Genomic DNA, 27,063 nt, shown 5'->3' with positions numbered 1-27,063 from the left:
AGGGCGTTTAAAATCTTAAAGGCTGAGAATACAGAAATAGCATTGCAGGAGTATAAAGATATCAATAGGCAATGCAAAAAAGAAATCAAACAAGCAAAACTAGCTACTGAAACAAAAATCGCCAATGACATTAAAATAAATCCCAAAATCTTTTATAAATACATTAATGCCAAAAGGAAAACAAAGGATAGTATCGGACCCTTAAAATATAATAACAAGTTAGTTATAGAGGACAAACAAAAGACTGAGATATTAAATAGGCATTTCTCATCTGTATTCACCAAGGAACTGACTGTACCAGGGATCATTCAACAAAAGTCCACCACCCGATATAATTAATTTAACACAAGATGAAGTACGCCTACGTCTGAGTAAATTAAACATTGACAAATCCCCAGGGCCAGATGGCATTCATCCACGAATATTGAGGGAATTGAGCTCCGTAATCGACAGACCACTGTATCTCATCTTTTTAGACTCACTTGTAACAGGGTTGGTGCCTCAGGATTGGAGGATTGCTGATGTGATACCGATATTTAAGAAAGGTAAGAGGGTAGATCCAGGCAACTACCGTCCAGTAAGCCTGACATCAGTAGTATGCAAAGTTTTTGAGGGCATTTTAAGGGATGACATGCAAAAATATATTGCAGAAAATAATATGATAACTGACAAACAGCATGGATTCATGAAAGATAAGTCGTGTCTAACCAACCTGTTGGGATTCTATGAGGGGGTAAGTGCAAACCTGGATATTGGTAATGCAGCTGATGTGATTTATTTGGACTTTGCAAAGGCATTTGATACTGTACCACATAATAGCCTTATACTAAAGCTCCAGAAGCAAGGACTAGGGGACACAATATGCAACTGGGTAAGGAATTGGCTAAAAGATAGGAAACAAAGAGTAGTCATAAATGGTACATTCTCTAAATGGGCTATAGTCAGCAGTGGGGTGCCGCAAGGATCTGTGCTTGGACCGATTCTTTTTACTCTCTTTATTAATGACCTTGTGGATGGGATTGATAGTACAGTGTCAGTCTTTGCCGATGACACCAAACTATGTAGGATATTAAAAACTGACCTGGATAGTACAATATTACAAAAAGATCTGGATAAGATGTCAGAATGGGCAGATACTTGGCAAATGAGATTTAATGTTGATAAATGTAAAGTAATGCACCTAGGACGGAGTAATCCTATAGCTGCGTATACATTAAATGGAAGTAAACTCGGGACTACAGAACAGGAGAAGGACTTGGGTATTCTCATTACAAATAAGCTGAGCAGCAGCACTCAATGTCAAGCAGCAGCTGCTAAAGCAAACAAGATTCTAGGGTGTATAAAAAGAGAGATTAGATCCCGTGATCCCAACGTATTGTTACCCCTCTATAAATCACTTGTAAGGCCACATCTGGAATACGGGATCCAGTTTTGGGCTCCACATTTTAAAAAGGACATTCAGAAGTTAGAGTCAGTTCAAAGGCGGGCAACTAGACTATTACAAGGAATGGAGGCCCGCCCGTATGATGACAGGTTGAAAAAGTTAGATATGTTTAGCTTAGAAAAAAGACGTCTCAGAGGAGATCTCATTTATATGTATAAATACATGTGTGGTCAATATAAAGGACTGGCACATGACTTATTTCTTCCGAAAACAATACTAAGGACCAGGGGGCACTCACTGCGAGTGGAAGAAAAGCGATTCCGACACCTAAATAGGAAAGGGTTCTTTACAGTTAGAGCGGTCAGACTGTGGAATGCCCTACCACAAGAGGTAGTAATGGCAGATACTATAACAGCTTTTAAAAAAGGGCTGGATGATTTCCTCAGTACACAAAACATTGTTGGTTATAAATGACTTAGTGACTAAATGTAGAACTGGTGGAGGAAGGTTGAACTAGATGGACCTAGGTCTTTTTTCAACCTAAGTAACTATGTAACTATGTAACTATATGTCGACTGTATATGTAAGCACGTAATGACTCAAATATAATCAAGTTACTTGTAATTCTATCTGCTAGTATTACTTTACTTTTCTGTGCTTCTGGGTGTCAGTATACATCCTTATAACTCAGATTCACTATAGGTGGCCCTGGGTTAACAGATTATCCTTTATATATTACAACGTCTATTCTTATGGGCCTCCAATAAGATGAGTTTTTTGTCGATCTGTATGCCGCCTCAGTCTGTATGCCGCCTCAAATTATACTTGACTCTTGCGCTTTGAGCACGTTTATCCTATGAGCACATTTACCCTATGGTATCCTTGTCGACACCTTGGTGGGACTGAGTGCGGTATGCCACTATGTAGTAAGTAATCGACGTTCATGTCTATGAGTAAATCGACTGTATACCAACTAATGTAGTCCACAATTTGGCAGTATACCATGGATGATGGAAACCCATTTGGATCCATGGTGTACTGCAGACTATCATGTTTGGTGTTTATACACCATAGTGTGTCCTATATTGTTGAAGATCTTATAAGACCTTTTTTTTTTTTTCTCCGACTAGGGCACCGGATGTGTGACCATGATAACCTTGTGTTTTGAGTGGGACAACCCTATGGTGTCCTCAGTGATGCTTATATTGGAATGAGTACAATATGTCATTACTTATTATCCAGGGGTGTCCTTTTTAGAGACCTAGGTCTATTTTTCTGGTGCCTCTGGAGTAGCGAGTGGGACATGCCGCCATCTGACATTTAATGATCCTTTTCCTGTAAGAACTATGCATGTTACTGTATGGGTACATGGCTGTCCTTATAAATCCCTCCAATATAGATCATAAGAATGATGGTATTCCTTAATACTTGGCTGAGGATTTATCGATACCTTTGGACTTTCTCTGTCTCCTCATGTGCATTACTGACAGAATCCCTAATAGAATCTGTCTGAAGAGATAGGGACATGTAGTTACTCTATCTTGTGTGTTTTTGAAAAATCTTCCAAAAACCATTTCAAGTTTTTGAGCATTTGAAAGTGCTCTGTATATAAAAGGGTTAATACATCAACTCCCCCTGTTTGCTTAACGCATGCGCATAGCAGCGACCGGGCTGCTGACCCTATCAGCATATCGTGATGCGATCCGCCTATAATTATAATGCCAAACCCTTATGTATAAATTTCGCTACCAAATAGCGAGTCTAGGTGTCGTTTTTGAGCATATTCTGGTGTGTAATGAAGCTTTGTTGGTCTCTCGCATGCGCAGTAAAAGATAGGGGAGGACGTTCCTCATATCATGTGACCAAGCAAGATGGCGACCGGCATCGGAGATTTACCTCCAACGTCTAAGATCTTGCAGCTGCAAACACTGGTGAGTGTTGCTTATACTCCCTTAAATAGGACACACAGTGCCATTGCACATTGCCTTCTTTTTCCCCTGAGGAGGCCACTGTATATGTGGCAATACGCGTGGGGTGTCCATGCCAGGAACCCCTTTGGTCGCTCGTCCTATTTACCCCACCTGCTTGGTTGCTATTTATTTAGTGGGGAGGTGGGTATAGGTCCGCTCCTGTGCCTCCTTTAGCCTGGCTGCTGCTTTATCTGCCGCATATACTTTTACTGGTGGGCACTTCTTCAAGCACCTAGGATACCGGCTATGTGTGGCAAAATACTGGTATATATACTATGCAGATAGAAACACTGACTCAATATTGTTATGTATTGTATGGGCCTGTATGGATACATCCATGTTGGGACATTATGCTTGTAGAGCTATTTTGCATGTATAGAGACCTGTATGTACTTTGTGGATAGATCCATACTGAGATACGATTCATATTTTATTACATTCCTTGTATCTGTACACCTTATGGTCTGTCCATTGATCTGCATATCTTTCATTTTGTGCATTATTAGTCTCAAGTGTCTCTATATAATGAATTTATCATGCCAGATGTCTAAATCCTAGGAACGGGTCTTGTGCAATATTTATTGGCGTGTCTTTGTCATATTTATTGATTATTACATACTATTGGTTCCTGGCGGACATGTTTTTTACGCCTATGGCTTTTTAAGTGTTTTTATCCTGTGTCACTGTGTGCTTATATTCTAAGTGTGACATTCTAAGTGTGGAGACATGTGTCTCGTGGTTTTGGCTACAAAATAATTCAATAAAATTTGTTTCCTAATTATATCATGGTGTGGTGATCCCGTGTTGGTATACCCTTTTCTCCTTGTTCCTTAAGATATGGCATCCGACTAAACATTTAATGACATAAAATACTCATATCTCTTAATTTTTGCCAGAGCTGTATCAATTATGACAACATTATTAAATAATGCTATCTCAAACATTGGTGTTGTGCTTTCTAGAATGTTGAACAATGTCAGTTTTGACACAAATCTTTTTTTATGTATTACTATTCCGGAATACATTCACATAACATGTTTAAACTCATCTGCATTGCTTTTAGTTGGTTTCATGACATAAAATACTCCTATTTGGGAACATTTCATGCTTGATTATCTATACAGCCAGGAAGTGACTCATTAATTCTGCCGGGACTAAAACTTTCAGTCATACCACGATAAAATGAAACATGACACATTAGACTTGGTTTGTCTTCTTTTGACATTTAACATTTTTCACTTCATTTTTAGAGAAGCTATTTGTTTAAACAAAATAAACAAAAAGGGATTTTGCACTATAGTGTGAAGTTTTATAGTGTAAGGCCTAAGACACACGGCATGAAAATCGGACCAAGTGGAATGTGTTTAAACATCGCATTCCTCTCTGACCAATATTAGCCTATGTGTCAGCACCCATGAGCGATTATTTTCTCGGCCCCAATCGGACCGAGAAAAGAATCGCACAATGCTGCGATTGTAATGCGAGACTCTTTCTCTTGCTCTTAATCAAAGCTATGGATCGAGATAAAGATCGCACTGCACTCGTGGTACACCTGTGTACCACGAGAGTAGTGCGAGAATGGGAATAGCCGGCTACAGAGGAGAGAGGGAGATAAATCCCTCCCTCTCATCCTCTGTGCTGGCACACCCCTCCTCAGCGCTGGCCCGCCCCTCCTCAGTGCCGGCCCGACCCCCGCAGCTGAGGTCCGATTGCATGATCGGACTTCAGTCGCAATGACACTCGCATGACACTCGGCTCCTGCTGTGCTGCCAGCACAAGCCGAGTGTCATGCAAGGATCGCATTAGCACCCGTGTGGCCCGGGCCTTAGAATAATCATAGAAATGGCTTTGAGAATCTCTTGAGTCGCAGAACAGGGTTATAATGATAATTTATAGAGACTTAATTAAAGGGGTTATCCGTGACTAAGCATTTATCGGCAATTGCTACCTATCTTCCTGTTCTGCTTGCAAAAGTCTCTTCTGCCTCAGAGAAGTTACAGACGGGACCTGCCATCTATCCAGATTCCCAACTTGATTTTCTATTTTTTCTGGACGGCTTACCAAAAAATCACAGCCAGAGAATATTTTTTATGGCCAAATTAGAAAACCATGATAAATCACTCATAATAGATGATACATGACCACAGCCCATAATTCTGATAATATGACATTACCTGCAATCACTGTAATCTGTAAAATGTAAATTAGAATCAAAATCTTCTATATACGGTAAGTTTTTTCAGCTTCAAAAAAAAAATCACAGGTGCCTTAAATTATTATCATTTGGACAGGTCAAAAAAGTACCTTATTTGATGGACTGTCCTACATTTTCAGGACATTTGCCAATCTTGCCAACAATTCTCCTGATTCCTGTGAAGAAACTTCGAAAGAGCATCTCTTCCATTCCACTATGTTGAAGGAGAGACACTGCCGGCGTGATGTTGATTGACAGCATGGTTCGTGTTGTTTGCTAAAGCCTTCACCATATGAAGTAGTCTTCACATCCAGTTTAAAAATCAATACAATAACTGAATGTGAGGAATCAAAACAGATTTTATAATTTAACTGCCAAACATGATTGTTATTTTCAATCTACTACCCACAGCCCAAGGACAGGGTCAGAGAGCTTAGACTATATCTGTCAAATTCTATTTCTGCACCAGAAACCAAAACAAGCTCAATAGTCCAAAGAAGATCATCGCTCTAACTTTATCACTGTCATATACAGTAAGTTCACAATGGAAACCTATACTGATTATAGTCAGCTGGATGCGGAAGTGGGGGGGGTTATAGTTTATACAACTAGCTCCCATTTCAAGGAGACGTGCGCACACACGTAAATTCCACAGATTCAATGTCGTCAGAAGTGTCTCTTAGTATGGATATTGCTGCAGGACGTGTGTGTTCTCTTATCACACCCTCAGCTCTGTTGCTGCTCCCATTATGAGAAAATTAGCAAAGTAGAGCAAATTATGAGAACACTCTCCTAATACACCCTGTCACACACTTATAGAATGGTATTGAAATCCTTTGAGGAAAAAACTAAAATATATCTTTAAGGGGTCCAAGTATAAGGCTTAAGTTGCTTAAATTTTGGGGCATATGTTAGGATAATCACCTAAATTATTCCTAATAAGTACCTACAGTCATATGAAAATGTTTGGGCACCCTATTAATGTTAACCAGTTTCATATATCTAATAACTGATGGACTCAGTAATATTTCTGGATTGCAATGAGGTTTTTTGTACTAACCGAAAATGTGCAATCCGCATTTAAACAAAATTTGACTGGTGCAAAAGTATGGGCACCTCAACATAAAAGTGACATTAATATGTTGTAGATCCTCCTTTTGCAAAAATAACAGCCTCTAGTCGCTTCCTGTAGCTTTTAATGAGTTCCTGGATCCTGGATGAAGGTATATTTGACCATTTCTGTTTACAAAGCAATTCCAGTTCAGTTCAGTTTGATGGTTGCCGAGCATGGACAGCACGCTTCAAATCATCAAAAATAGCAACAAAAAGAGGAGCTAAAAACTCCCCCAAAAATGTATTATAAAATCTACTCACAGCAAAAAAGGGCAACCAGTCCAGTTAGCCCAGGCCAACACATGTAATGCACCAACAGGATGCAGACAAACCTCTCAACATGATGGACACCATCACCATGGTGTCCATCATGTTGAGAGGCTTGTCTGCATCCTGTTTGTGCATTAGATGTGTTGGCCTGGGCTAACTGGACTGGTTGCCCTTTTTTGCTGTGAGTACATTTTATAATACATTTTTGGGGGAGTTTTTAGCTCCTCTTTTTGTTGCTATTTTTGATATTTATCAGTGTAGGGACCCGCAAGCGTGAGGATCCGTGATGAGGATTGTGGGCTTACGTACATTTGCCAATTTACAAACTAATACCTCACATATATTTTATATGTATTTTTTGCACTTTGACTATGCGGGGTGCAGCCGGGCCTCTTAATACGGCCGTGCATAGTGGAATTTCTGTCCCTTACGTGCTGCAGTGAGTAGTGTCCGGGTAACCCGCCTAATCTAATAGTAAGGGCGTGGTAATAGGTTGCTGGCTGGACACCATGCGCATACAAGTGTGAACAGTGCCCTATGCGCGCCACTGGTGTGCAATTTACCTTGCACCTGTGAAGTGTCCATCATGTTGAGAGGCTTGTCTGCATCCTGTTTGTGCATTAGATGTGTTGGCCTGGGCTAACTGGACTGGTTGCCCTTTTTTTGCTGTGAGTACGCTTCAAATCATCCCACAGATTTTCAATGATATTCAGGTCTGGGGACTGGGATGGATATTCCAGAACATTGTAATTGTTCCTCTGCATGAATGCCTGAGTAGATTTGGAGCAGTGTTTTGGATCATTGTCTTGCTGAAATATCCATCCCCTGCATAACTTCAACTTCGTCACTGATTCTTGCACATTATTGTCAAGAATCTGCTGATACTGAGTTCAATCCATGCAACCCTCAACTTTAACAAGATTCCCGGTTCCGGCATTGGCCACACAGCCCCAAAGCATGATGGAATCTCCACCAAATTTTACTGTGGGTAGCAAGTGCTTTTCTTGGAATGCCGTGTTTTTTTGCCTCCATGCATAACTCCTTTTTGTATGACCAAACAACTCAATCTTTGTTTCATCAGTCCACATGACCTTCTTCCAAAATGTAACTGGCTTGTCCAAATGTGCTTTTGCATACCTCAGGCGACTCTGTTTGTGGCGTGCTTGCAGAAACGGCTTCTTTCGCATCACTCTCCCATACATCTTCTCCTTGTGCAACGTGCACTGTATTGTTGACCGATGCACATTGACACCATCTGCAGCAAGATGATGCTGCAGGTCTTTGGAGGTGGTCTGTGGATTGTCCTTGACTGTTATCACCATTCTTCTTCCCTGCCTTTCTGATATTTTTCTTGGCCTGCCACTTCTGGGCTTAACAAGAACTGTACCTGTGTTCTTCCATTTCCTTACTATGTTCCTCACAGTGAAAACTGACAGTTTAAATCTCTGAGACAACTTTTTGTATCCTTCCCCTGAACAACTATGTTGAATAATCTTTGTTTTCAGATCATTTGAGAGTTGTTTTGAGGAGCCCATGATGCCACTCTTCATAGGAGATTCAAATAGAACAACTTGCAAGTGGCCACCTTAAATACCTTTTCTCATGATTGGATACACCTGCCTATGAAGTTCAAAGCTCAATGAGGTTACAAAACCAATTTAGTGCTTTAGTAAGTCAGTAAAAAGTAGTTAGGAGTGTTCAAATCAAGAAATTGATAAGGGTGCCCATACTTTTGCACCGGTCAAATTTTGTTTAAATGCGGATTGCACATTTTCTGTTAGTACAGTAAACCTCATTTCAATCCAGAAATATTACTCAGTCCATCAGTTATTAGATATATGAAACTGAAATAGCTGTTGCAAAAACCCAAATTGTTATAAAGAAAAAAGGTTAACATTAATAGGGGTGCGCAAACTTTTTCTTATGACTGTATCTGACACATTGCTGTATACCACACCCTTACAGTAGCATGTAAAAGTTTGGGCGCCCGCCCCTGGTCAAAATTACTGCTATAGTGAACAATTAAGAAAATTGAAGAGTAAATTATCTTTAAAAAGCATAAAGCGAACGATGACACCTCTCCTTTGTATTTTGGAGGAATATATATATATATATATATATATATATATATATATATACATATATATACAGTATATGTTTATGTATATCTATATATATAATTTCATCTTTTACAATTTTAAATTAACAATAAAAGAAAATAGGCAGATGCAAACATTTTGGCACCCTGCATAATTAGTACCTAGTAGCACCCCCTTTAGTAAGAATCACAGCTTTAAATACTTTTTGTAGCCAGCCAAGAGTCTTTCAATTCATGTTTGAGGGATTTCTATCCATTCTTCCTTGAAAAGTCTTCCAGTTCTGTGACATTCCTGGGTCGTCTTGCATGCACTGCTCTTTTGAGGTCTAGCAACAGATTTGCAATGATGTTCGGATCAGGGGACTGTGAGGGCCATTGTAAAACCTTCAGCTTGCACTTTTTGAGGTAGTCTATTGTGAATTTTGATGCGTGTTTAGGATCTTTATCCATTTGCAGAAGCCATACTTATATGCTATCTATATTCTATGTGTGTACACCTTTCCATCTTATATTTATAACCAATGTGGTAGTTTGCTTCAGACAACAATGTTTTTATATTGTGCCCTGGGTCTGATTTTTGCATCCTACACATTCTCCTATTTTCTCTTTTTAGATGGTGTAAATACTATATGTACAGTGAGGGAAATAAATATTTGATCCCTTGCTGATTTTGTAAGTTAGCCCACTGACATGAACAGACTATAATATTAAGGGTAGGTTAATTTTAACAGTAGAAAAAAGAATATTAAAAATAAAATCCAGAAAATCACATTTTAAAAATCGTATACATCTATTTGCATTTTACAGAGAGAAATAAGTATTTGATCCCTCTGGAAAACAAGACTTAATACTTGTTGGCAAAACCCTTGTTGGCAAGCACAACAATCAGACGTTTTTTGTAATTGATGATGAGGTTTGTGCACATTTCCGGAGGAATTCTGGACCACTCCTCTTTGTAGAACCTCTCTAAAACATTAAGATTTTGCGGTTGTCACTTGGCAACTCGGAGGCTCAGCTCCTTCCATAAGTTTTCTATGGGATTAAGTTCTGGAGACTGGTTAGGCCACACTACATGACCTTAATGGGCTTCTTTTTGAGCCACTCCTATGTTGCCTTGGCTGTATCTATTAGGTCATTGTCGTGCTGGAAGACTCAGCCACGACCCATTTCTAAGGTCCTGAGGAGGGAAGAAGGTTATCACTCACGATTTTACAATACGTGGCTCCATTCATTGTCGCATTGATGTGGGGAAGTAGTCATGTGTGGAGACATGGGGGTCAGTGGGTACTCTCGTCCGCTGGCCAAGCCGCCTTTAGAAACACAACATGGCCCCGAGCTCATCCAACTGAATGCCCGACCTCCTTAACCGTGGGCGGGACACTACTCAGACAACACAGGGTGAGGGAATCACAATATTAAGACTTTATTGGATCCCCAAACAATTAACGGCACATAGCACATAACCAGAAAAAACACAAAATGCAACCTGCAACAGTTTCTCAACCTTCCGCTGGCTCATGAGGGATTAGAATGTCCGTGCCTCAGCGCTTCCAGGGCTACTTACTCCAAACCAGCAGCACCCTGCTTTCGGCGGGCACTCGCCAAGAATAGAATAACGACAGATTTAGGAAGCTGTCTGAGGTAGTCTTTGATATCTCAGCCGAATCCTTGCATTCAATGCTGAAAGTCATGTAGCATTATAATCCAGGTTTGATTATGGCTTGCCAATCGGATCCGCAGGTCCTAGATTGGTAGCATGTAGCAAGAGTCTACCCGGGCAATGGACAGTCCTCCTTCTTATACCCCTGAGCTCTCCATTCACACCATTGGGGTCTTCACGATTGGTGGATAAGAAATATAAAAAAACTGCCCCACACATCCAACAAAAGTGAACAGGTGCTAACTGAAAAAACATAGTAACTATAAATGCATACAGTTGCACACTGAAAAAGCCAAAAATGTACACGGGAAAATATGGCACTGCATTACTGCAAAAGAGAGATATTTAGTTTATGTATTGGCCAATGCATGTAAGCCCGGAAACCAACGGCATGGTATATCTCTGTAATCCGGGAACCTAACTTAAATGCCACTATCTAGATTAAAAACATCCCTATCTGGGCAAAATGCCTCTATTTGGACTACAAACCTCCATGTATGGGCAGCTAGGCTCCTGCTACAATGGTTATGAACACAGCCAGGTCTTAGGGCGGAGTGCTTAGTCAGAAAAAGACTCACTAGAAATATCAAAAAACTGACCAGCACATCCAACAAATGTGAACAGGTGCTAACTGAAAAAACATAATAACTATAAATGCATACAGTTGCACTCTGAAAAAGCCAAAAATGTACACGGGAAAATATGGCACTGCATTACTGCAAAAGAGAGATATTTAGTTTATGTATTGGCCAATGCATGTAAGCCCGGAAGCCAACGGCAAGATATATCTCTGTAATCCGGGAACCTAACTTAAATGCCACTATCTAGGTTAAAAACATCCGTATATGGTCAAAATGCCACTATTTGGACTACAAACCTCCATGTATGGGCAGCTAGGCTCCTGCTACAATGGTTATGAACACAGCCAGGTCTTAGGGCAGAGTGCTCAATCAGAAAAAGACTCACTAGAAATATAAAAAAACTGACCCGCACATCCAACAAATGTAAACAGGTGCTAACAGAAAAAACATAGTAACTATAAATGCATACAGTTGCACACTGAGAAAGCCAAAAATGTACAAGGGAAAATATGGCACTGGTGGATAAGACTGGGTTCCTATTGGCTAGATTTCAAGCCGCATACATAATATCCAGAGATGAGGGAGAGACAGCTAAGTTACATCACATCTAGCAATTCACTTAGTAATACAATGGGACGTTCGCATAATTGATTTATCTGGGTGTCTGACCTTTATTAGCCAAGGCAATTACATGAGTCCATGTCGTCACAATTCTCCCCCTTCTTAATATTAGCCAGATATGATAGGCTTCCGATCATCCTTCTCCACCTGTCGGGAAAGCCCATCCGCATTTCCATGGTTCTTGCCTTGTTTATGGGAGATGGAAAAATTGTATTATTGTAACGCCAGACTCCACTTGAGCAAGCATCCATTGTCCCCAGCAGTGCGATTTAGCCAACTTAATGGATTTTGGTCTCTGAGAACTGTGAACTCATTGCCATAGAGGTAGGGCTGCAATTTTTTCAGGGCCCAGATAATGGCAAGGCACTCTTTTTCTATGGTGGCGTAAGCCCTTTCTCGGTCCAACAGTTCTGGGAGATGTAAGCTATCGGATGTTCCTCACCATTATCCCCCACTAGGCTAAGTACAGCACTAGTCCTGTGTCTAATGCGTCTGTTTGGACGATAAACCTGCGACGAAAGTCAGGAGCAGTCAGGACTGGCCTCTGGGCCAGCCGGTCTTTCAACTGGAGGAACGCAGTTCTGGGGTCCAGATAAGGTTACGGGCATATCTTTTGATTGTGAGGTCAGTGAGTGGTTTTGCTTTGGTACTGTAATTGGGGATAAACATCCAATAATAGTTTGCGGTTCCTAGGAATGTGCGGACCTGTTTTTGGTTGACCTGGCGTGGCCACTGGGTAATGGCTTCTACTTTTGCAGGTTCGGGATGAATGCACCCACTTCCCACCCGATGTCCCAGGTACAGCACTTCGGTCATCCCCATTTGGCATTTGTCAGGTCGGATGGTAAGCTGAGCTTTGGCTACCCTCTGCAGCACCTGGGACACGTGCTGAAGATGCTCTTCTCAAGTGTCTTCTCAAGTGTCGCTGAAGATAGCTATGTCATCTAAATAGACCTTCATCATTGCTAACACAGAAGGGGGTCACCCGGTAGGCGGGTTGTCTTAGTAGAGTGGCTGCCCCTGTGTTGACATGATGCTGGACCAGTGGGGTTCTACCAGGCTGACTCGTGAACAGGGATTCATATGTTCTGAGAATGTCTGATATCTGTCGCTTCTGTGATGGATAAAGCTGCTCCCCCAGTGTTACATCTTTTACCCCCATTTCCCTTTTGGAGTCCACTAATAGGTCTGGGATTTGGTCCAATTCTGGGTCATCTAACTCTGGACAACAAACTGCTAAATTGGTGACCTCTCGTTCCTCATAAGCTTTTAGCCTGTTGATGTGGAAGGTATGCTCACGAACATTGCTCGATCAAGGGCCATGGTGTAGTCAGTATTACCACATTTCTTGGTGAATGGACCCTCCCACATGGCTTGCAGCTTGTTTTTCCGTACCGGTACTAGTACTAGGACCTTCTGTCCACAGGCAAATTATCGGGGTCAGGTAGTGTGGTAATAACATAGTTTTTGCCTTTCCTGAGCCACTTCTAAATTCCCATGGGCTAAAGCCATGAGGTGCCTCATCTTTTCCCTAAATTTTTGAACATAGTCCAGTGTGGGAACCTCTTCTGTGGGGAAGGTGCCCTCCCAACTCTCTCATACCAGCTCTAGGGGCCCTCGTACCTTTCGGTCGTACAGCATTTCGAAGGAAGAGAATCCAGTGGAGTCCTGCGGCACCACCTGGTAAGCAAAAAGGAGCTGCTGCAGGTTTTTCTCCCAGCCCCCCCATTGACTCTACATAATGGCTAATGAGCTGCTTAAGCGGTCCATTGAAGCGTACACACAATCTATTTGTTTCAGGATGTTACGGGTGGTGTGCATGGGGCGGACTCTCTGTTTCTCCCACAGGGTCTGAATCAGTTCACTCCAGAACTGTGCCCCTTGGTCAGTCAATACTTCCTGTGGGAACCCCACCCGGCTAAAGATGTCCAGTAGAGCTTGAGCCACGTGCTCTGTATCTATGGAGGATAAGGCAAGGTCTCCTGGGTAACGGGTGGCAAAGTCTACCAGGGTGAGGATGAATATTTTTCCACTGCAGCTGGGAATGACTAAGGGTCCTACTACATCAATGGCAACTCTCTGGAAAGGTTCTCCTATCAAGGTCATGGGTTGGAGTGGGGCACGACATGGGGCTCCCCCCATACGTTGACACACTGGGCAAGAGGCTCTGTATTTTTGCACTTCTTGAGTAACCTTTGGCCCTAAAAAACTGCGCAACAGGCGGGCCCGAGTCTTTTTGGCCCCCATGTGCCAAGCCGCAGGAACATCATGAGCTAAATGCAATAGTTGGGGTTGGTATTGCTGGTGTACCATAAGCTGATGTACACGGGTCCAGGGTTTTTCTGGGCAGGATGCGGGCTTTTCCCGATGTAAGAGGCCTTTTTCCCATCTATATATCTCCCCCTGATTTCCTTCCCCAGGTTGGGCAGCCACACTACGGATAAGCTCTATGGTGGGGTCTGTCAGTTGGGCTTCCCTGAATTCCTTACGATCTATCTCCCCCCAGTCAATGGCCACAGTTGGGTCTGAGGTACTCACATTCGTTGGCTCTGAGGAGGAGGCTGGAGATTGAGGAGGAGGGTTCTCCTCAGATGGGTTGATAGAAAGACCTGCCCCAGAATGGTGATTGGCTTGGGTGCAGGTGATGGCGGTGACAAACTGGCTGGATAGTCCTTGTCCTAGGTCATTTCCAAAAATAACAGTTGTGGGGAGGCCGTCCATGAGCCCCACTTCAACCTTTCCTTGGCCAGTTCCCCAGTCCAACTGTACTCGTGCCAGAGGGATTTTCGAGCAGTGGGCCCCAGCAAGGGAGATGGTCACTTGGCGGCCAGGTAAATGACGTTCTGTGGGAACAATATCTGGGCTGACCAGGGTGATGGAAGATCCAGTGTCTCGAAGTCCCTGAGCCTGTATATCACCGACCTTGACTGTCTGGATGTGTCAATGGAGGTTGGCTGGTGTACGGTGTCCGGCCTGCCGTAGGGTGTGGACTGGTTAAAGGGAACCTGTCACCAGAATTGTTTATATTAAACTTAAAGAATTATGGGTGGCTACTTGGATGACACTGGTGATGACAATGTAATCACCAGCGTCATCCAAGATTATGGGTGGCTACTTGGATGACGCTTGTGATGTCATCACCAGCGTCATCCAAGTATCCGCCCATAATCTCGCGCACGCGCGGTGGCACTATTGCTGGACAGCACTGTTTTCAAATCGCGAGCGCCGGTGATGTTATTGCACAGGCGTGAGATTATGGGCGGCTACTTGGATGATGCTGGTGATGACATTGTCATCACCAGCGTCATCCATGTACCCGCCCATAATCTCGCACCTGCGCAATAACATCACCGGCGCTCGCTATTTGAACAGTGCTCAGTCCCGCAATAGTGACACTGGGCATGCGCGAGACTTCAGGAGCACTGCATAACATGAGGGCGGCGGCCTCATCTATGTCAACCAACACTGGGGGACAGCGAACAGCGGTAGGAGGGGGAATAACGGACACAATACAGGCCTCCCCCATGGCCAGCAAACCTCATTAGCATACCAATAGGTAATATTTTATAAATTGTTTATTTAGGTCTGAAAGGGGGGCCAGTAGCAAGATGAACCTTTCTAGAATGCAGCCCAGGAGCTGCAGAAGGGGATTCTTTTAGTTTAATAGCAAAAATTCTGGTGACAGGTTCCCTTTAAACCACATCCTCAGCTATTGGTGTTTCTCGAGAGTAGCAGTCCTCAGGTCTTGTTGGTTCATCTCGGTATAGGCTGACTGGTTGGACCGGCAGACGGACTCCATGCATGGGGCCCCGACTTTGAAAACACTCTTTGGAAATGTGTCCAAGGTGCCCACAAGTAAAACAGCGCCGTGGGTTAGACAAGTCACCGGCCCTGTTGGTAAACCTTTGTCTTGTTGGGGCTTCTGTGGTGTAATGAGTTAGTCCAGCACTGGAGTCTAGAGCTCGTTTGGATCCATGGTTGAGGGACCTCCTGGCATTGGTGGGCCTAGCGGGCCTCCAGCTGGGTCGTTTGGCTGTAAATTCGTCAGCCAATCGCGCTGCTTGCTCTAAGGTATTGGGCTTCCTGTCAGCTACCCATTCTCGGATTCCCAGGTCCATCTTCTCCAGCAGCTGGTCGAGCACCATCACATCCCGGAGGGCAGCAGTGGAGTGGGCAGCCTGACCATCGAGCCAGCGGTTACAGTGTCATCTGAGTTGACTGCCAAATTCAACGTACGAGACACCCTGGCGTACGTAGTCCGGAACTTAGTGCAATCTCTCTTGGGGTTTATGGTAAAAAGGGCCAACAAAGTGTCCTTAATAATTCCATCGTCCAGGCAGTCCTGAGGCCCAAGTGATCAGAGAGCCTCCTGGGCCCGAACAGGCAAGCTTGTCCACAGGTATTTGGACCACTCAGCTGTGGGCATCTGGTGCATACGCATTAGCACCTCAAAGTTTTGCAAGTGTTCAATTATCTCAGTGCTGGAATCTTTAAACATTGGAACGTCCCTGTAATGAAGATGACTTCCTTGGTGGTGGTCTATCCTGGAGGTAGGTGCTGGTTGTAAGGAAATTGGAACTCCCAACACTAATTGTAGAACTCCAGCCCTCTCTTCCCTTGAAGCTTCAGGCCCCAATGCAGTCAACAATTCCTTGACTCTGTCTGCTTGAGTTTGGTTTGTTTCCAGACTGTCACTGGATCTAGGATGAGACACACAGTTTACATCCTCTGATACCACATCGGCGGTATCCTCATCATCCTCTGCATCATTCTGGGTCTCCCAATGGACCAATTTCCGGATCAAGTCCGACCGAGTGTCAGTGTTTCTGTATTCAATCTTTCACATCTGGCACAGACCCTGTAGCATCCATTTACTGCTGTGGTCGTAACTCCTCTCCTGTCCTTGTCCCATGGCTGAGCTGGTGGAATTAGACATGGCAGCATCCGAAACCTGAATGCCTCCCCTATGGCCTGCTGGGTATGCTCCTGTGCCTCCCTGGTTGTTGAGCCCTGGACGGTGTCCGCGAACACCAGTCCTCTGCAGTTCCCCTGGATAAACCAGGCTGAATAGTATCCCACTGCTGCCACCAATTGTGGAGACACGGGGTTCAGTGGGTGCTCTCGTCCGCTGGCCCGGCCGCCTTTAGAAAGACAGCATGGCCCAGGGCTCATCCCAACTGAACGCCCAATCTCCTTAACCGTGGGCGGAACACTACTCAGACAACACAGGGTGAGGGAATCACAATATTAAGACTTTATTGGATCCCCAAACAATTAACGGCACATAACCAGCAAAACCACAAAATGCAACCGGCAATAGTTTCTCAACCTTCCGCTGGCTCACCAGGGATTAGAATGTTCGTGCCTCAGAGCTTCCAGGGCTACTTACTCCAAACCAGCAGCATCCCGCTTTCGGCGGGCACCCACCAAGAATGGAATAATGCCAGATTTCGGAAGCTGTCTGAGGACCGCAAAGCCTGTAGTCAGGTGACTGGATTGTCCCAAGCTGGATTCCTTCCTTAGGTACTCTTTGATATCTCAGCCGAATCCTTGCATTCAATGCTGAAGTCCATGTAGTATTATAATCCAGGTTCGGTTATGGCTTGCCAATTGGATCTGCAGGTCCTAGATTGGTAGCATGTAGCAAGAGTCTACCCGGGCAATGGACAGTCCTCCTTCTTATACCCCTGATCTCTCCATTCACACCATTGGGGTCGTTCACAATTGGTGGATAAGACTGGGCTTTTGTTGGCTAAATTTTGTATACAAAATATCCAGAGAAGAGGGAGAGATAGCTAAGTTACATCACATCTAGCAATTCACTAGTAATACAATGGGAAGTTCGCATAATTTATTTATCTGGATGTCTGACCTTCATTAGCCAAGACAATTGCATGAGTCAACAAGAGTCTTGTAGAAACAATGAGGGGCTTATCCCCATCTATAAACAAACTATCTTCATGTCTGGCTGAATTTTAAGAAACTTAACCCATGCTAGGCACTGATAGAGTCCATGTCGTCACAATGTGCTCTCAGCAAAGAAACACCCATAAAAACATAATGTTTCCACCTCCATGCTTGACAGCGGAGACAGTGTTCTTTGGCTCATAGGCAGCATTTCTCTTCCTCCAAACACGGTGAGTTGAGTTAAGACCAAAGAGATACATTTTTGTCTTATCTGACCACAGCACCTTCTCCTAATCACTCTCAGAATCATCCAGGTGTTCATTGGCAAACTTCAGATGGGCCTGCACATGTGCCTTCTTGAGCAGTGGGACTTTGCGGGCACTGCAGGATTTTAAGCCATTATGGCATAATGTGTTACCAATGGTTTTCTTGGTGACAGTGGCCCCAGCTGCCTTGAGATTATTAAGTTCCCCCCGTTTAGTTTTAGGCAGATTTCTCACCTTTCTCATGATCCTGGATACCCAACGACGTGAGACTTTGCATGGAGCCTAAAGCCCACTTTACACGCTTCAATATATCTCACAATCCGTCGTTGGGGTCAAGTTGTAAGTGACGCACATCCGGCATCGTTTGTGAGGTATCTGCGTGTGACACCTACGTGCGATCAGGATTGAACGCAAAACCGTTGATCGCAAACACATCGTATCATTCTCTAGAATTGAGCGTTTTGTTGCACGAACCTAGTGAATTGTAACGTGTGACATCCCTCATACGATTTTGGTGGCTGATGCTATGTGCGCAGGTGTGCGCTCTGCACCGCAGCTTAAAAAAGGTCCGCTTCAGAGCGCAGCTGAAAAGCTGCGTTCTGAAGCGCCTCACAATGTCTGTCATTAACTAATCTCTGTCAGTCGGTCACTATCTCTGTCCCTCACTCTCTGTCCATGTCAGTTCTATCCCCCTCTCTCATATACTCACCGATCCCCGATCCCCGGCGCTGCACGGCATTCACACTGCTCCGGCGGCTTTTACTGTTTTGAAAAAGCCGGCCGCCCATTAAACAATTTCGTATTCCCTGCTATCCCCGCCCACCGGCGCCTATGATTGGTTACAGTGAGACACGCCCCCACTCTGAGTGACAGGTGTCACACTGCACCCAATCACAGCAGCCGGTGGGCGTGTCTATACTGTGTAGTGAAATAAATAATTAAAAAAACGGCGTGCGGTTCCCCCCATTTTTAAAACCAGCCAGATAAAGCCATACGGCTGCAGGCTGGTATTCTCAGGATGGGGAGCTCCACGTTATGGGGAGCCCCCCACCCTAACAATATCAGCCAACAGCCGCCCAGAATTGCCGCATACATTATATGCGACAGTTCTGGGACTGTACCCGGCTCTTCCCGATTTGCCCTGGTGCGTTGGCAAATCGGGGTAATAAGGAGTTATTGGCAGCCCATAGCTGCCAATAAGTCCTAGATTAATCATGTCAGGCGTCTATGAGACACCCTCCATGATTAATCTGTAAATTACAGTAAATAAACACACGCCCGAAAAAATCCTTTATTAGAAATAAAAACACACACATATACCCTGGTTCACCACTTTAATCAGCCCCAAAAAGCCCTCCATGTCCGGCGTAATCCAGGATAGTCCAGCGTCGCATCCAGCGCTGCTGCATGGAGGTGACCGGAGCTGCAGCAGACACAGCCGCTCCGGTCACCTCCACACAGCTAATGAAGACAGCCGCGCGATCAGCTGATCTGTCACTGAGGTTACCCGCTGTCACTGGATCCAGCGGTGGCCGCGGGTAACCTCAGTGACAGATCAGCTGATCGCGCGGCTGTCGTCATTTGCTGTGTGGAGGTGACCGGAGCGGCTGTGTCTGCTGCGGCTCCGGTCACCTCCATGCAGCAGCGCTGGAAGCGACGCTGGAGCATCCTGGATTCCGCCGGACATGGAGGGCTTTTTGGGGCTGATTAAAGTGGTGAACCAGGGTATATGTGTGTGTTTTTATTTCTAATAAAGGATTTTTTCGGGCGTGTGTTTATTTACTGTAATTTACAGATTAATCATGGAGGGTGTCTCATAGACGCCTGACATGATTAATCTAGGACTTATTGGCAGCTATGGGCTGCCAATAACTCCTTATTACCCCGATTTGCCAACGCACCAGGGCAAATCGGGAAGAGCCGGGTACAGTCCCAGAACTGTCGCATATAATGTATGCGGCAATTCTGGGCGGCTGTTGGCTGATATTGTTAGGGTGGGGGGCTCCCCATAACGTGGAGCTCCCCATCCTGAGAATACCAGCCTTCAGCCGTATGGCTTTATCTGGCTGGTTTTAAAAATGGGGGGAACCGCACGCCGTTTTTTTTAATTATTTAATTATTTATTTCACTACACAGTATAGACACGCCCACCGGCTGCTGTGATTGGGTGCAGTGTGACACCTGTCACTCAGAGTGGGGGCGTGTCTCACTGTAACCAATCATAGGCGCCGGTGGGCGGGGATAGCAGGGAATACGAAATTGTTTAATGGGCGGCCGGCTTTTTCAAAACAGTAAAAGCCGCCGCAGCAGTGTGAATGCCGTGCAGTGCCACGCCGGGGATCGGTGAGTATCAGAGAGGGGGGGACACTTCAGTCACTGAGGGGATTAGCGGTCACCAGTGAGTCCTTCACAGGTGACCGCTAATCAGGACGCGACACAGACAGAGCCGCAGCATGACAATGAAGTCGGGTGAAGTTCACCCGAGTTCATTCTGACAGTGCGGCTCTGTCTGTGTCTGCTGTCATCTGCCATTCAGCTCTGCTACATGGCTGTCTATGTCTGCTGTCAGCGGCCATGTAGCAGAGCTGAACGGCAGATGACATAGTAAAAACGCATCCCTACACATTACGCACGCTTGTCAAGTCAATAAATAAAAAAAAAAAAGGTGCCCAATGCATACGTCACGGAACACATGATCTAAAGGATCGCACACAAAATTGACCAATTTAACATAGACTACTAACGCTCGTGTGACAGCAAATGAACGACCAACGTGCAATCTCATAAGATCCCGTATGCAACCTGGGCGTGTCACATCGCAAATGCGATTGTACAACTAATTGCAACGTGTAAAGTGGGCTTAAGATTGATGTCAAATGACAGTCATTTGGTATGTCTTCTATTTTCTTACTATTGCATCAACAGTTGTTTCCTTCTCACTCAGCACCTTAATTAAGTATTTTTAGCCCATTCCAGCCTTGTACAGTTCTATGATTTTGTCCCTGAGAGCTTTAGAAAGCTCTTTGGTCTTGCCCATGTTGTAGAGACTTATTAATTGAGTCTGTGGACAGGAATCTTTTATACAGGTGACAATTTAAGACAGCTATTTTTAACCCCTTCACCCCCGGGCGATTATCCATCTTTCCCTTTTTTTTACTCTCCTTCTTCCGAAAGCCGTAACTTTTTTATTTTTCATCTCAATCTTGACTCATAAGGGCTTGTTTTTTGCGGGATGAGCTGTACTTTTAAATTAAAACATAATTTTTACCATTTACTGTACTGGTAAATAGCAAAAAAATTTCAAGAGTGGAAAAACTGCAAAAAAGTGTGATCCACAATAGTTTTTGGGATATTTTATTCACTGTGATCACTATATGGTAAAACTGATGTGTTGTTGTGATGTCTCAGGTCAGTACGAGTTCGAAGACAAACATGTATAGGTTTACTTTTATCTAAGGGGTTAAAAAAATTCACAATTTTATTCCAAAAAAGTGGCACACTTTTTGTGCCATTTTCCAAAACCCGTAGCATTCTCATTTTACGGGATCTCTGGCTCAGTCATGGCTTATTGTTTGTGTCTCGAGCTGACATTTTTAACGGTATCATTTTTGCGCACATGCTACGTTTTGATCGCCTGTTATTGCATTTTGCGCAAAATTTATGGCGACCAAAAAAATTTAATTTTGGAGTTTGGAATTTTTGAAGCTACGCAGTTTACCAATGAGATTAATTGATTTTATATTTTGATAGATCGGGCGTTTCTGAACCACATATGTGTATATTTTTAATTTTTTTAACCCTTTAATTTTCAATGGGCTGAATGGGGGGTGATTTGAACTATTATCTTTTTTTATTTTTTTTAATTTTTTAAAACTTTTTTTTAACCTTTTTTTTTATTTTACTACTATCCATAGGGGGCTATAAGGATCAGCTGTCTGATCGCTCTTCCATTTCTCCAGATCATAGCTACACTTTACAAATCTAGATAATTTGCCTGAAGAAGGAGCCTTGGTGCTCTGAAAGCTTGCTCATATAATTTTTCTGGTTAGCCTATAAAGGTATCACTCCTAAAATACTTTTGTGATTCTTGGGACATAGTATTTTAATTGATATTTTTATCACAAAATTGTTACTTCAACCAGATAGCTTGTTTCACAATGGTATCAGAAAAAAATGCACCATAAAATGTATAGTGCAATTTCTCCTGAGTATGCTGATACCTCATAAGTGATGGAAATCAACTGTTTTGGTGCATGGCAGGGCTTGGAAGGGATGGGGCACCATTTGACTGCAAAATTTGCTGTAATCCTTAGTGGATGCCATGTTGTGTTTGAAGAGCCCCTGATGTGCCTACACAGTGAAGCTAGCCCACAAGAGACCCCAGTTTAGAAACTAGACCCCTCAGGGAATTTATCTAGATTGTTGGTGAGCACTAGAGATGAGCGAACCGGTCCCGGTTTGGCTCGAGGTCGGTTCGCCGAACGGAGGTCCCGTTCGAGTTCGGCTCGTCGAACGTTCGACGAACCGAACTCGAACTGCATAGGAAACAATGGCAGGCAATCACAAACACATAAAAACACCTAGAAAACACCCTCAAACGTGTCCAAAAGGTGACAAACAACTCACAACACAAACACATGGGAAAGTGACAAGGACATATACTCATGCGAAAACAAAACAGCTGGACAAGGAAAAAGAGGAGGACACACAGATATAGGCATGGCACCCCCTTCTAAAATCATGTAAAACACCGCAAGGTGACTCCAAGCGTAGTCTCCCTTTTTTTCCAAAAATTGGGCCCCACACACACCCACCCCTTCAGTGGCAGCAGTTGTGCCCCAGTTGTACACTTCACAGCTAGATTTGCATCAAGCACATTCAAAAATACGCCATAATTAACCGTCCACAGGATGACACCAGGGTAGGTAGCAAAGTCTTTCCTGATCCCAGCTCTGTTCATCTTGGATCATTTTTAAAAAACACAGCAAGCAAGGGTTACTCCAAGCGGAGTCTCCCTTTTTTCCAAAAATTGTGCCCCACACACACCCACCCCTTCAGTGGCAGCAGTTGTGCCCCAGTTGTACAATTCACAGCTAGATTTGCATCAAGCACATTCAAAAATACGCCATTCTTATCCGTCCCCAGGATGACACCGGGGTAGGTAGCAAAGTCTTTTCTGATCCCAGCTCTGTTCATCTTGGCTTCTTTTAAAAACACAGCAAGCAAGGGTTACTCCAAGCGGAGTCTCCCTTTTTTCCAAAAATTGGGCCACACAGACACCCCATCAGTGGCAGCACTTGTGCCCTAGTTGCAAACAGGATGTTTTGATTTGCATCAAGCACATTAAAAAATACGCCATTCTTATCCGTCCCCAGGATGACACCAGGGTAGGTAGCAAAGTCTTTCCTGATCCCAGCTCTGTTCATCTTGGCTTCTTTTAAAAACAATGTAAGCAAGGGTTACTCCAAGCGGAGTCTCCCTTTTTTCCAAAAATTGGGCCACACAGACACCCCATCAGTGGCAGCACTTGTGCCCTAGTTGCAAACAGGATGTTTTGATTTGCATCAAGCACATTCAAAAATACGCCATAATTAACCATCCCCAGGATGACACCGGGGTAGGTAGATAAAGTCTTTGCTGAACCATGACTTGTTCATCTTGGCTCCTTTTAGAAACAATGTAAGCAAGGGTTACTCCAAGCGGACCCTCCCTTTTTTCCAAAAATTGTGCCCCACACACACCCACCCATTCAGTGGCAGCAGTTGTGCCCCAGTTGTACAATTCACAGCTAGATTTGCATCAAGCACATTCAAAAATACGCCATTCTTAACCGTCCCCAGGATGACACCGGGGTAGGTAGCAAAGTCTTTCCTGACCCCAGCTCTGTTCATCTTGGATCATTTTTAAAAAACACAGCAAGCAAGGGTTACTCCAAGCGGAGTCTCCCTTTTTTCCAAAAATTGTGCCCCACACACACCCACCCCTTCAGTGGCAGCAGTTGTGCCCCAGTTGTACAATTCACAGCTAGATTTGCATCAAGCACATTCAAAAATACGCCATAATTAACCGTCCCCAGGATGACACCGGGGTAGGTAGCAAAGTCTTTCCTGACCCCAGCTCTGTTCATCTTGGCTTCTTTTAAAAACAATGTAAGCAAGGGTTACTCCAAGCGGAGTCTCCCTTTTTTCCAAAAATTGGGCCACACAGACACCCCATCAGTGGCAGCACTTGTGCCCTAGTTGTACACTTCACAGCTAGATTTGCATCAAGCACATTCCAAATCCACAAGCATTTACTCTCCCCAGGATGACACAGGGGTTGTAAATTCCTTCTGGATCCATGACTTGTTCATTTTGATGAACGTCAGTCTGTCCACATTGTCACTGGACAGACGCGTGCGCTTATCTGTCAGCACACACCCAGCAGCACTGAAGACACGTTCAGAGACAACGCTGGCAGCTGGACACGACAAAATCTCCAAGGCGTAACTGGATAGCTCTGGCCATTTTTCTAGATTTGAAGCCCAAAAGGAGCAAGACTCCATTTGCAAAGTCATGGCATCGATGTTCATTTGGAGATACTCCTGTATCATCCTCTCCAGCCGTTGACTATGTGTCAGACTTGTTGTCTCTGGTGGCCTTGCAAAGGAGGGTCTAAAAAAATTATGAAAAGATTCCATAAAATTGCTGTTACCAGCACCAGATACGGTCCTACTGGTACGTGTAGACTGTTGAAGATGACGAGACCGTCCCATGTTTGTCAAGTTACAACTGGGAGATTCACTCCCTGCACCTGCACGGTTGTTTGGTGGAAAAGCGGATCTAAGATCGAGTAACAGCTTCTGCTGATACTCCTGCATACGTGCGTCCCTTTCTATGGCTGGAATTATGTCACAAAATTTGGACTTGTACCGGGGATCTAATAGTGTGTCAAGCCAGTAGTCATCATCACTTCTAATTTTGACAATACGAGGGTCATGTTGGAGGTAGTGCAACAAGAAGGCACTCATGTGTCTTGCGCAGCCATGCGGACCAAGTCCACGCTGTGTTTGTGGCATAGAGGTGCTAACCGTTCTTTCTTCCTCTGACATCTCCCCCCAACCTCTTTCAACAGAAATTTGACCAAGGTCTCCCTCATCTGCTGAGTCTTCCATGTCCATGGACAGTTCGTCCTCCATATCTTCATGTCCTCCTGCACCTTCCTCAACATCTCGCCTGCTACCATGTGCCCTTGTTGATCCCTGTCCCCCATGGTCCCATGCCTGGCGCCTTGGTGATGATGAACGTCTGGACCTTGGTGATGTTGTGTCTTGCGCATATGAATCCTCCTGTAGTTCATCCCCTTCCTGTTGTCCCACACCCTGACTCCGAATAGTGTTTAGCGTGTGCTCCAGCATGTAAATGACTGGAATCGTCATGCTGATAATGGCATTGTCAGCGCTAAACATATTCGTCGCCATGTCGAAACTGTGCAGAAGGGTGCATAGGTCCTTGATCTGAGACCACTCCATCAGGGTGATCTGCCCCACCTCAGCATCTCGTTGGCCCAGGCAATACGTCATGACGTATTGCACCAGGGCACGGCGGTGCTGCCACAGTCGCTGTAACATGTGGAGAGTTGAATTCCAGCGTGTCGCCACATCGCATTTCAGGCGATGAACCGGCAGGCCGAAAGACTTCTGGAGCGATGCAAGTCGCTCAGCTGCGGCGCTTGAACGGCAGAAGTAAGCAGACAGTTTTCGTGCCCTGTTCAGAAGGCCATCTAGGCCGGGATAGTGTGTTAAAAATTGCTGCACGACAAGGTTCAACACGTGAGCCATACAAGGTACGTGTGTCACCTTGCCCAGGCGAAGGGCCGCACCCAGGTTTGCAGCATTGTCGCACACGGCCTTACCAGGCTGCAGGTTGAGTGGAGACAACCATTTATTAAACTCGGACCGCAGAGCTGACCACAACTCCTCAGCTGTGTGACTCTTATTCCCAAGACATGTCAAGCTAAAGACTGCCTGATGCCGTTGCGCTCTGCTGCCAGCATAGTAATGAGGGGTGCGTGATTCCTTCTGCGCAGTGAGAACGCTGGTGGCCTGACCAGGCAGGCTTGGGGCGGAGGTGGAGGACCCAGATGAGGTGGAGGATGCAGAAGCAGTGGCGGAACTTGGACAGACAGAGGATTGACACACAAGTCGTGGGGATGGCAAGACTTGTGCAGCAGACCCTTCACCATCTATCACCATAGTTACCCAGTGCCCAGTGAGCGACATGTAACGTCCCTGTCCATGCTTACTGGTCCAAGTATCGGTGATGAAATGCACTCGTTCACACACAGAGTTTCTCAAGGAAGCGGTGATGTTGTGTGCGACATGCTAGTGTAGCGCGGGCACACCTTTCTTAGAGAAGTAGTGGCGACTAGGCATCTGGTACTGGGGCACAGCGACAGACATAAGGTCTCTAAAATCCTGTGTGTCCACTAGGCGGAAAGGCAGCATTTCGGTAGCCAACAGCTTACAGAGGGATAGAGTCAACCTCTTAGCTTTGTCATGGGTCGCAGGAAGTGGCCTTTTATTTGACCACATCTGAGGGACAGAGATCTGGCTGCTGTGTGTAGACGGTGTTGAGTAGGGTGTCCCTGGAAAAATGCAGGTTTGTGAGGAAAGTGCAGGCGGAGACATGATGTTGCCTTCATCCAACGTTGGTGCTATCGATGTCTGAGAGAGCTGTACACACTCACTTGTTTCCCCTTCCAAACCAACTGACGACCTACCAAGCAAACTGCCTGTTGCGGTTACAGTGGTGGAAGTTGTGGGTGGAAAAACAGGTGTGACAGCTGTCCCCACAGTCCTAGAAGATGACAAGCGCGCGGATGCACTGGAAGGGGCAGGCGGTGGATGGTTCGCTCCGCTAGGCCGCATTGCAGCACGGTGAGCTTCCCACCGGGACATATGATATTTATTCATGTGACGATTCATGGAAGAAGTTGTCAAACTGCTGAGGTTTTGACCT

Source organism: Anomaloglossus baeobatrachus, chromosome 3, assembly GCF_048569485.1.
Source record: "Anomaloglossus baeobatrachus isolate aAnoBae1 chromosome 3, aAnoBae1.hap1, whole genome shotgun sequence".
Lineage (NCBI taxonomy): Eukaryota > Metazoa > Chordata > Amphibia > Anura > Aromobatidae > Anomaloglossus > Anomaloglossus baeobatrachus.
Note: the sequence above shows the minus strand (reverse complement) of the source record.